The sequence below is a fragment of the Panthera uncia genome, assembly GCF_023721935.1.
Source record: "Panthera uncia isolate 11264 chromosome B3 unlocalized genomic scaffold, Puncia_PCG_1.0 HiC_scaffold_1, whole genome shotgun sequence".
In the NCBI taxonomy this organism is placed as follows: Eukaryota; Metazoa; Chordata; class Mammalia; order Carnivora; family Felidae; genus Panthera; species Panthera uncia.
The window spans coordinates 20,004,414-20,016,652 of record NW_026057582.1 but is presented as its reverse complement, the minus strand read 5'-3'; the positions used below and the strand labels follow the sequence as shown (position 1 = coordinate 20,016,652).

Here is a 12,239-nt window from a genome sequence, read left to right as displayed (position 1 = left end):
ACACTTGTTACTGGATTTAGGTCCTATCTGAATAATTCAAGATAATCTCTTTTCAAGATTCTTTTTGTTTTAAATTTTTTTTTGAATGTTTATTCTTGAGAGAGAGAGACAGGGGGCACAAGGAGGGGAGGGGCAGAAAGAGACGGAGACAGAATCTGAAGCAGGCTTCAGGCTCTGAGCTGTCAGCACAGAGCCCAGTGTGGGGCTTGGACTCACGAACTGTGATATCATGACCTGAGCCAAAGTCAGATGCTTAAGTGAGTGAGCCACCCAGATGCCCCTCATTTCAAGATCCTTAATTACATCTACAAAGATCTTTTATTCCAAACGAAGTCACACCCCCAGTTTCCAGGGGCATAAACATTAAAAACAACAACAACAACAACAGAATGCTTCACCAATTTGTGTGTCATCATTGCCATGCCAGTCTTCTCTGTAGTGTTCCAATTTTAATGCATGTGCTGACAAAGTGAGCACCACTGCCATTTTTTGAGATCATCAGTCAGTCCACTACAGGCATCATATACTTGAGAACTAGAGTATCAAATGTCCATTTGTCCAGGTGCTGTCTCCCTCTGCAGTAGATAGTATGAAGAGTACATAGATCCTGGGCCCCTTATTTTTCTTTGACCTCTTCCTTTCTTGATTTTTAAGTAGAACCTCCCCCTTTCATTAACTCACTTGATATATTTTAGAAACTGACAGAGACATAGCATAAAAGAAAGTAAGTGGTATGAGATGAGTTTGTAGAGATGGAGACCACATAATGTAGCATCTTGAGGCAATAGGAAAAATGTGAAGTTTATTCAAAATAAAGTGGAATACTTATAACTAGTGAAATTTATCTATATTTTTACCCATGTTGAATTATGAGTGTCTTCATACATATCTCCATATATGTAAATGTCTAGGCTCAAGAACACTCTTTCGTGTATAGATGCAACACTGGAACTTTCAATACAGACAAGTTGAGAATAACTTCCATGGGGGCCAATGCAAATGAAAAGAAGATATGTTTATATTGCTGTTTCTATGTCTTAGAATTCAGTTTTTCCATTCCTCTTGTAAGGTGCTAACTGATGTTGGTTAAAGGATCAATATAGGGTTGGTTTTGCAAGACAGTGTGGACAGGACGCAGAAACTGTGTCAGGATTTCCAATTTTGCTACTGTCTTTCGACTTCTGAACCTCACGTATTCTGCATTCTGTGTTGACCCCAGAAGGTACTACAACACCTTTCCCCTTCCTCCACCTAACTCCTACTCACGTACACACATTTTTTTGTCATTTTTGTCAAACTATCATCTGTTCCTCCTTTGTCAGTTTTCTCCCAAACCCTACTGTTAGCAGTACACAATCCATCTCCTTAGCTTAAGCAGCTTCTAGAATCCTATTGCATTCCCCCACCACTAGTCAGTGATAAATTAGAACAGTCCTACATCTATGCCAGCCCTTTATTTCTCTGCCTAAATACCTAAATATTCATGTTCTTGAACTTCTCATTCACTCACCACTTCACAAAATATACTGATTTCAGTGTTCATATATAATGTTAAGAGTTTATTTTATGTTACTGTTAAATGTTTGCACAGTTGTCTGGATGGAGCCTTCCATCTGTCCACACAAAGGAGCAGACATTCCACATTATGTCAATGGGTTGTTTCTAATGACATATGCACTCAGATGGAATGTGAAAATGAGACTGCAGAAAGTTTGACCCATATGTGCAAAGAGAAAGAACATTTATGTTAATGCTCATTATCTGACTATTAGAAACCTCTATCAATCAATCCACTGTAAGGTGTCAGTTTTACAGGAAGTGGAAGATATAGCCTCTGACATTTGGGAATTTACAGAATAAACAAATGCATATCACCAGAAATAAGAAACCATACAGAAGAAATTGGAGAGATCTGAGTGTCTGTTGAGGTCAGGATGCATAAATTATCCACTGCAAGAGGTATCTGAAGAGTTTTGAGATGGCATGGTACGTGTGTGATGATGGTTGGGGGGAGGGGCGGCGGAAACTTGGCTCCAACTCTAATAACTGTGTATCCCCGAGTTTCCTGTTTTTCAACTGTCAAATGGAGATGCTGATGTCATCTCTTTCCAGGACTGTTAGTAATATTAAATGAATTTGTATGTGCAACGTATATGGAATATGTTTGCTTATGTGTTAATTCTCTGCCATCTGCCCTCCCTCAGAAAGTAGACTTGGAGTCAATGTTATAAATCCAGCATTACAACATACCTGTCTTGAAGATGACTATATCAAGGTGGCTATACAAGCCGTGGTGAAAAGAATGACAGATATCTAACAATTTAGGGAGATATCTGTGTGTCTAGGAATTTTACTGGTATAAAAAAAAATTAACGACATACCTAGAACAACATACCTAAGTAATTATATTCAAAGTTAACTTTATGATGTCTTCAAAAATAAACTTTTTAGTAATATTTCAGTCTGTATTGTTTTTAGGGGATGGTGCCATCTAAGTGGCTCTTTCTTTTGTTAATGTTTCTTTAAAAAAATTGAACCAGTGATAATTTTGCATATGATGTTTATCAACTTAAACACAGATATCAGGAAAACTTATGGCATGCTGGTGACTAGACACTTTGTGATTAAATTTGTATCTTTTGTGGATATATGATCATGCAAAAATAGGATTTTTATGCATTTATTTTAGATTAATTAAGCTTGCTGATCACATAATACTGAAATCATAAGTTCATGATACCTGGGGCGTATTGCATATTAAGTTAAAGAATACAACATCCTGGAGAAGAAGGATTCAAGAGCATGTGGAGGGAATGAGAGGTATAAAAGAGCAATATATGAGTAAAGGCAAAAACAATAGGAGATTTTTTTTATGAGCTAACTAAAAGAAATAGAAATGTATTTGTATTGCATTTAGATTAAGGTGAAGGCATAGCTATGATATTACAATATTTCTCCTGCTTGCCAACCCGTGAGTAGCCTGTATTGAAATGTCAGAAAATTTTGTTGTTACAAAAATGAAATCCTACTCTATCATCTGTAAAGTATTCTCAGTTATTGTTACACGTCTGGAAACCAAATCCTGAAGGAGTGAAGCTAGAGCCTTTGTGACCAGCATGGCATCTGCCATATAACGCGAGCGCAGTGAGTTTGAGAGTCAGAAAGCATGAATCCAAATTTCTTGTCTGTCACTTAATTACTGCCACCTCAAGCAATCATTCATCCATTTTAAGCCTTATAGTCTTAAGCTTTAAAATCAGGATAATGTATTAAAATGGCATCTCAAAGCGTGAGGATCGAATAGTATCATAGTTCGGCGTTAAACCTTCGTTTATTCAAAACAAGTAACTTTTCTCCTCCCTGTATCTCATCTAACCTCCACAAGAATGAGCTCAGGCTAAAACACTTACATATATAGTAAGGATCCATTCTTACATAAATGGTCTGTATGGCACCTTCAGTGCGACATCAACCATGGAAATACTCCCGATACATCATACTGGAACATCAGCAATGTCACTGCCCATACTTGGTGTGAGGTTCACCTTGATGACTGCCTACTTGCATTGTGCTAAACTGTGCAGAGGTCTCATAATTTTGAATTTGTACAGTAGAGGAAATTATTTCATGCATTTTAGATTGACATAAAGGAATTTAGTATAATAAAAGCAGGGGATAATAAGTTTTACCTGGGAGTGGTTCAGAGGAGGGAATGATGGGGAGAACACTGTTTCAAATTCAAAATGCTTTGCATGTGTCTCATGATGTTATAAAAATAACTTTTCAAGAAGTCATGGCCCCAAATGCATCCCTTCCCTAAGAATCCGCCCTCTATGAATGATGATAGTATGTTATACCCCTTAGTTATGTTGGGGTAGAAAATAGTTAATCACTGATTTTAAAAGCATCATTTTTTTTCATAAAAATAACTTTATCACTTATTCTGTTGTTTTCTATAGCATGGCTTCTCCATTCCTTGATTTTTATTTTGCATCAGTGATATTTTTTTTACACACTACCACAATTACCCACTCACAGGGATTCTATTCTAAGCTGCACCAGATCCGCAACAACTACAAAATTCTGTTTCAGACAGTCTTCTGGTATTTTTTCTTACTCTTCCAACTCACTGCCCACTTAGATGCTAATTTCATCAATACTTCAGACCATTAATTCTAAGACTTATGTCTTTTCTCCCCAGGTCTCCATATCTTTACTCAGGCCAGATTCCATATTTTAATATTAGATAAACTTGAGTGTACCTAGTTTGAAAAGAATAAATAAATTGAACGTTTATTTAGCCCTTTCTCTTTTCCCTTAAGAAGTTCGTGTTTGACAAACCTATGTTGCAACCACATAAAGCATCAGAACATTGCTGGAAAGTTGTTGTCTGCCCCTTAGAAATCCTATTTTGTGTGTGTACTGCATGGTGTTAGTGTTGTGCGTCATGACTTCTCTCTGGTTTCGTTTGAGGTTCCCTCAAATATCTCTAGAGTTTTTTCATGATTGACGATAACTTCCTATTGTTTTTTTTTAATTATCTTAGAACACATTTTCCTTTTTCTATTTTTTTTTGGGGGGGGGGTAGGATGCATAATTTCTTTGTTGTTGAAGCTCAGCAGCTTAAGTCGTATAAAATTGGTATTGGTGTTGAAGACTTTTGCATCAGATTTTTCTAACATATGAGATGCTCTATGATATGATTAAAGCCTTCCTCCATTAAAAAAAATCCGTATCTAATCTATTCCAGTTTTGTTTGGTTTTCTATTTCATGAACCAATTATCCTTATATTGGATCCTTTTGGATATTTTCTATTTCTAATAGGCTGAATTCACGTACTTGAATACACGTGTAACTTTAATTTGCCTTCACTACTTTTAAGAGTTAATAAATAAATTGATTTTTAGGCCCATTTATTCTGTTTCTTAATATTTTAACATAAATTGGTATTATAATGATGCCATTTGCCTTAAAACATGTCCTTTTTTTCTCAAATCTTCCTTTTCATCTATTTTCTTTCTTAACTACAGTTTGAGCTCTTGTTTTATGGAATTTAGATTCTTATTAGCTAGTTATAAAGCACAAAATGATCAAGAGGACTTACCTTCTGTTCTTTGTGTTATATTTTTTCTAGGATTATTCTTTGTTTTTTCTTCCTTCCAATATATCAGGATATCATGGTATAGTTCAAAGACAGGGAGAGAACTGGCCTCTGACCAGTGGAAAAAGAGTCACGATTAGTCATTCAATGAAGATATGTCAGAAAAGGGAGGATGGCAAAAAGCTACAGACTGAGTCTATTTTTTGTGTTATCACCATTCTCGTGTGTCCAGGGCAACGGAGGGTTCATCAAGACAACCCAGTTGAAACAATACTCTCTCTTCTGAAAGACTTTTTAGAAATTTCTGTCTACGTGAAAGGTGATACTACTTTTCTGGGAGGATTGGTATAGATCATTTCTCCAATTCAGCATTTAACTGTTTGGCTTTCATTTGGTCTTGTTGGCAAGGGGCATTATAAGAATTGTCAGAATTTTGTCATCTCTTAAGTAAAACTTCTGTGACATTACTCTTTGCTGCACATATTGTTATCCTTCTGGTCATCACCTCTAAAGTATATCACAGGAGGTTGTGCAACTTTTCTCTGTTGGTTGCTGATGTTGCTTTTTTTTTCTTTTTGTCCCTTTTCTCATAGACATCAGGGTAGGACATGATCCAAGGAATTTTCTGTTTTCCAATTCAATGGTAAACCTGCCTAAATAATGTTGTTTATTTCTCCAATATAAATGAGTATCCGTATCCTCTGCCACTTTGTAGGTTGGCTGCCTCCATATGTTAAGAATTGCTTATTTACCTCTTTCCCCAGCCCTGACCCCTTTCCTCATCAAATCAGTCCCAGCAAGTTTTGAGTACAACGTGCTGAAAGATGGAATGTGCCCTGAAACTACCTTTCCTGACTTTATAGATTAATACAATTTCTAGCGTAGGCCCATGGGCATCTCAAGAATGTGAAAGCCTAGGAACCATTTAATGTAAAAATCCCTTTGAATAAAAGACTCCACCACTGCCTGACATTTTTAAATACTTTTCCCTAGATCTGCGTAGAGATTTCATGGACAGGAATGAAACAGGAGAGCATAATTTAAGGTTTTCTATTGTCTATAGTTTGGTTTGTACAGAAGATTGTATAGACAGAAGTTAGTTATCATACGACACCTTTACTTAATTTGGCTTAATGAACAAGTTCCGCTTTTCTCTAGAGGAAATCCTGGGCATGGCAGACAGTATGGAGGTATGGCTTGCATGATAAATGGAAATGCTAAGAGCTTCAGATACTATCTACGTTTATTGACAATACACAGTGACTTCGTTAATAGATAAGCAGATTAGGTATGTATTATGATCTATCTGTAAATTGATAAACACTGAATCATATTCCAACCGCCGAACATCATAAATTCTTCGTGAAGGACCTCTTGTGACCGACCGTGGAAAATTCCTAAGTGGATACTTAGGGAACGGTTTTTGACTAGCTTGTGGAGTTTTTAGAGTAAAAACATCACAATGATTACTATTAATACCTACAGCTTCTAATTTATTGAGCCCTTCACCTGGCATATAAAGACCATAGAGGTGTATGTTTGCTAAGATGTTAATGAAACCTTGTTCTTATAATTATAAATAATATTATGAAAATATTGCATTGATCAAGACCTTTGAAAATATAAGAGAACCTTACAAGAAGTACCATATTAGAAATGTTATTTCTCTTGAAGTAATTATACCATATTTTTTTAGAGGTCTTTGATAATTTTTCTGATTCTTTTCTCTGCCCCATATACCCCTAACTTTTGGAAGTTATCTTTTGTCATATCCTTTTTATTTATAAAAACTACATAAGTCTTTGACTTTTAATATTAAGACAACTCGGGGCGGGGGGCAGGGTGGCTCAGTCGGTTAAGAGGCTGCCTTGGGTTCAGGTCATAATCTCACGGTTTGTGGGTTCAAGCCCCACATTGGGCTCTCTGCTGTCTGCATGGAGCCCACTTCAGATCCTGTGTCCCCCTTCTCTCTGCCCCTCTCCCTTATGTTGTCTCTTTCTCTTAAAAATAAATAAAAAACTTATTAAAAAATATTAAGGCAACATAAATTCAAGGTGTAGGTTTAGACTTTCTTCTCACTCCATGCCCAATTATAGTTCTCTCTCTCCCTCTCTCTCCATTCCTCTCTGCTTATTAAGATTTAAGGCCAATTGACAGAAGAAATTAACAAAAAAATCCTTTTGTATCAATCAGCACTTTGTTTTATTTGGGTAAATTTTAAATCAGTTTTAGTAGCAAAGTTATTATTCAGTGGAGAATAAAGGCTATAAATGCTTCAAATTTTATACCTGTTATACCTGTCCCAGGTATAAAATTTATTGCTCTTTGTTGGAAAATGTTTACATAATTAAAATAGTCTGAAAGGCGAAAAAGACCCATCTAGCTTTCCTTATTACCTACTCTTACAAGACACCAATGCAAATGAATTGGTGTTGGTTACCAGACAATAATTACATTTTTAACATTTGTGTGTGTGTGTGCGTGTGTGTGTGTGTGTGTGTGTGTGTGTGAAGTCACTGCAATTGTAGATTTTGAAAGCCAGTGGAATAATTTAATTTCAGGGTTTTTTTTGGATTAGGTTTCTAGATAGAGCTTAGGTAAAAGAATAGGACAAGGTTTCCCTAAATTGATGGGGTGTAACATCTAAATTCAGATATTGCTTTTGTAATTTAATGGATATAAAATTTTTTTAAGTGGGATTTCAGAAAATGTATTTAAGATTGTCACCACTTTGTACAATTTAAGAATTATGTACTTTGGCTATTCTAATGAAGAAACCTCCTTTAATTGAACTTCTGGATCCTTCTGATGTTATATTTTATCCTCAGGGAATACTGGTTTGGTGAAACTCCATTTTACTGATTATTATTTGCTCTGTAGTGTTCTGGACCTACTTCCCTCTTTCTTATCCTTTAGAGAAGCAATGCATGTATGTCAGCCCTAGATTTAACCACATGGACAGCAGCTAAAATAAGCTGTAGGTATTTATTTTGCTTTTGCTTTTTATGTTCATAGTCAAATGCTTTTTGATAATAAAGAAGGCACTTTCCTTTATAGTGTATCAAAGGTCTTTATTCCTATGCTTAGTCTCTTTGTCCTATTTTCCTAATGTCATAAAAATTAATATGCACACAAACTCTCCACATTTCATTCATTCTCTGTGTATTTTGGAGTTCCTTTGGAGACTCCATTACAATAAGCTGAAGTGGTATCCGAAAAGTTTCAGACCCTTAAAGTTGCTCTGACTTAATTTAATTAGATGAATTATTTAAGAAGAGCATCCTTTGATGTACTAATGCTGCTCCTGGAAATTCCTGTGCTAAATCTGGTAGCAGAAGCATCTTTGTGTCTAAATTTAAAAAGAGAGAAAAGAAACCTACAGAAAATCAAATATCATAACATTCCTTAAGTTAAATATTAAATTTATGCATCTCCATAATTAGATTAGCCAAAACAAGACAAAATATAGCTGTTTTGGCTTCAACAAGATTTAATAATTATAATAACAATGGCTCACACTTATTTTATTCTTTTTTTTTGTAAAACGCTTTAAAGAAAATCTTGTGTTTGATGTTGGGAAAACTCTGAGATTGGCATTGTTAAATCCCAAGTTGACCAATGAGGGTATTGGGACTAAGGAAAAGCAATTGATCTAAGTTCATAGATGCCTGATAGGCTGATCTAAATAGCAATAGTCAGTATTTCCAGAAACTAATATATGCTGCTAAATTTATTGATGCTTTCCATAAATACAAGGTATTAGTTCTAGCAACTGATGCCACTTTTGCAAGTATTATTATGTCTTCATTTAATCAATTCTTAAATTATCCTGGTCACTGTGATAGGAAGAATGCTCATATGCTCCCCATGACTCCTGCCCCCTGGTGTGTGCAGCCTGGGTAAACTCAGGGCAGAACCTGTGCATGTGATGGGTAACACTTTTTTAATGATGCGATGTTGTGTGACATCGGGAAGATCATCCTGCTGCAGCCTGACCTAATCAGGTGAACCCCTTAACTAGAGAGCTTTCTCTGATTAGTTGCAGAGAGAGAAGTCAGAAAGTACACCGCTGAATGAAAGTAAACATTCATGCTGTGAACTTTCTATGGGGCCCATATGGTAAGGAGTTGGGGGCAGCCTTTAGGAGCTGAGAGTGGTCTCTGACTACAGTCAGCAAGAAAACCGTGACCTTGCTCATATGGGAGCAAGGAGAGGAATTCCACCAGTGATGGAGCTTGGAGTAGGACTCTAAACCTCACGTGTTTGCTGGTTTATATCTTCATTACAGCCCAGTGAGACCCTGAGCAGATGATCCAGCTAACTCATACCCAGCCTCCTGATGCAGAATCCTTGATATAGACAATTTGTGTTGCTTTAAGCTGCTGAGCCTGTGGTAATTTGTTAGGCAGCCTTGAAAAACTAATACAGTCATCTTTCCTGATGACATTTGTATGCACATCAAGAATAGCCTCGCTTCCAAGTGACATAAGGTTCAGTGGTGAGCTAAGAAGTCAGAATTAAGAAAATATTAAACTGGATGGAGATTGAGTTTTTTCTTTTTTCCAGTTTTACTGTCATAGTCTACCTTTTTAAGGGTGAATTTTCTGAAATTATACAAATATTTCTAACTATCTTGATCTAACAGTTCTTTCAACATTTATATAAAGCATCATCTACTCTTTCTGCTACAAATTCCTGAAAGTATTTTCTTCTTAATTTTTTTCTCTGGATATTCCTGTTACGTTTCTCTCTTCGTTAAAGGTTGATAATTGGATAGCTTTACTTTCTATGTTTGGTTGAATGATTCCCTCCTGTTTCCGGCATAAATGTTACTTCAGCTCTTTCTTTTTATGTGTAATAACCATTCAGCATTTCCATAATGTGCAAACAAATGGTAATACATTTATTCAAATAGTATCAGTTTGTAGTACCCCTGAGAACAGGAGTCATAGGATCAATATGTTCTCAGAGTCATGCTGTGAATTTCAGTACTGAGGTTATGCAGGATGCTGAACTGATGGAAAACATATATCTTGGGCCTCAGAGAATTGGAACTCAGGAACGCTGCATGGCTTTTGTAGAAATTTTGTCCATATAGAAGAATGCTAACTTCCCTATCTTCTCCTAGACTTGAAAAACTAGAATGGACTGGTAACTTGGTTTCACCTATGGAGCCAACTCTGCTTAATTGGTAGTGGTAGCTAGCCACTCTCTGATGAGGCAGATTCTGAGGCTAAAATCACCTTCTGTGTGAATGAATACAGTGATTGACTAATAATAATTGAATATAGTGATTGACTAATACAGTAATTGGCTAATAATGTCTGCAGTGGTTATGACACAAAAATGTTCACACCCACATGAATTACATGTGTAATAACCCTGAAATAACTATAACTATTCATCCATAAAATTAACTGAAAATATGAATCATCTTAAAGATTTTGAGAGGCAAAAACATGTAACTGAGGGAAAAATTCTCATGTTTCAATTTTATGTTCTTTATTATCTAAATGTATCTGAGTCATTGGATACTTCTTCTTCCTTAGGCAAGTATAAACAGTCATACAGTTTCCCCATTATATGTCATCCTAAGATTTATTCAGACATTTGAGAAAATTATAAATTCTGAAATAGCTTCCTACCTTAAAATTCATATTTTATTTTTCCCAGTTTGGTAGCCCTTTGTATTTTGTCATGTCTTAGTCAAATACTGCATAAAGTGTCCTCTTTCACTTTAAATACTTTATTTATATGACAATGTCTGGGAGTCTACATCTGAAAACCGGTGCCTGGGGAACCAAAACATAATTATCATCCATCATCACATGCGGCTCTCCACTCCACTTCTACTCTGTGTGGTTAGGAATTGTGTAGAAACATCTACAGCATTTATTTTACTTTTCTACATTATAGAATAGTACTAATTTCAAAACTACTTACTTTTCTTCTGTTCACAGAATGGGAGTGGGAGTTTGGGGCTAATTTAATAGGTATCTGGGCTGTGAATTCTTCTAACATCCTCATATTTCCTGGAGAAAATAAAAAACGGGAGCTAATTATACTACTTTCACAAAAGGCAGTTGAAACCCATAGACAGTTGATAGTCTATGTGGGGCTGGGAGGCAACCACCTCTTAGCCCCCACTGTCTAGCACAATTAGCGTCAGAATAGCATTGAAGAAGCACAGTCTGGGATTTTGTTGAGGGATTTCACTCTTATCCAAGATACCTTTGTCTAAGCACAACAAACTTAAATGAGAGCCTAGGTGGCAGAAAATGCTTTATCCTATGCCTAAACTGTAGAGGTTTCTACAGAAAGATTTCAGCCCAAATATATCCATCGTTCTCATAGGCACAGTGAAGGTCATTATATCACACAGATAGTCACAGAGAGCCTTGAGTATTAACATAGAGGAGCAGCTGCCTATACTCTATGATTTGACAGAGCATAAGAAGATCCTCTTCTAGAAGATACTAACTTGACTGGTTACCAATCCACCACTGTAGTGTTTGGATCATAAAAGAAAAAAATCTAAAATTCAATGTTTTTTTGTTTTTAGTTTTATATATAAATAGAATTCTATCCACTGTAATTTTGTAAATATCCCTATCATTAACCTGCTCCTACTTCCTAAGCACTTAGCATCTCTGGCATTGATTATTTTGACAAATTTCCTAACTGATCTATTCATATTAATAATATAAGCCATTTATTCAGTACTTACTTGCCAGCCTCCATGCTAGGTCATTTACATGCATTATACCATTTAATTCTGAGAGCAACACCATAAAGTAGGTAATATTCTTACCCCCATCTATAAATGGGGAAACTGAAGGTCTCATAGCCTGTCAAGTAGAGGAGCTGAGATTTATACTAATCTATACCCCCATTCTAGTTCACCTTCAGTAAGAGCCATGAACTCAGAAGTCAGTAGGGGCAAGCAAAAACCAGAAATGACTGATGAATGCAGCTCAAAGTTGTTTGTGTTGTACTACGCATCTATTGCGTAGTTATATTATCTTTTAAAATACAGCATTGAGGGATGCCTGGGTTGCTCAGTTGGTGACTCTTGATTTTGGCTCAGGTCATGATCTCATGGATCAAGGCCCCCGTTGGGATCCACACTGAGCATGA

General features: G+C 36.1%; 1 pseudogene; it reads right to left on the bottom strand.

Annotated features, from left to right (window-relative positions):
* Positions 1 to 378: 378 nt before the first annotated feature.
* On the bottom strand, positions 379 to 477 carry LOC125910496 (uncharacterized; annotated as a pseudogene).
* Between the last annotated feature and the right edge of the window lie 11,762 nt (positions 478 to 12,239).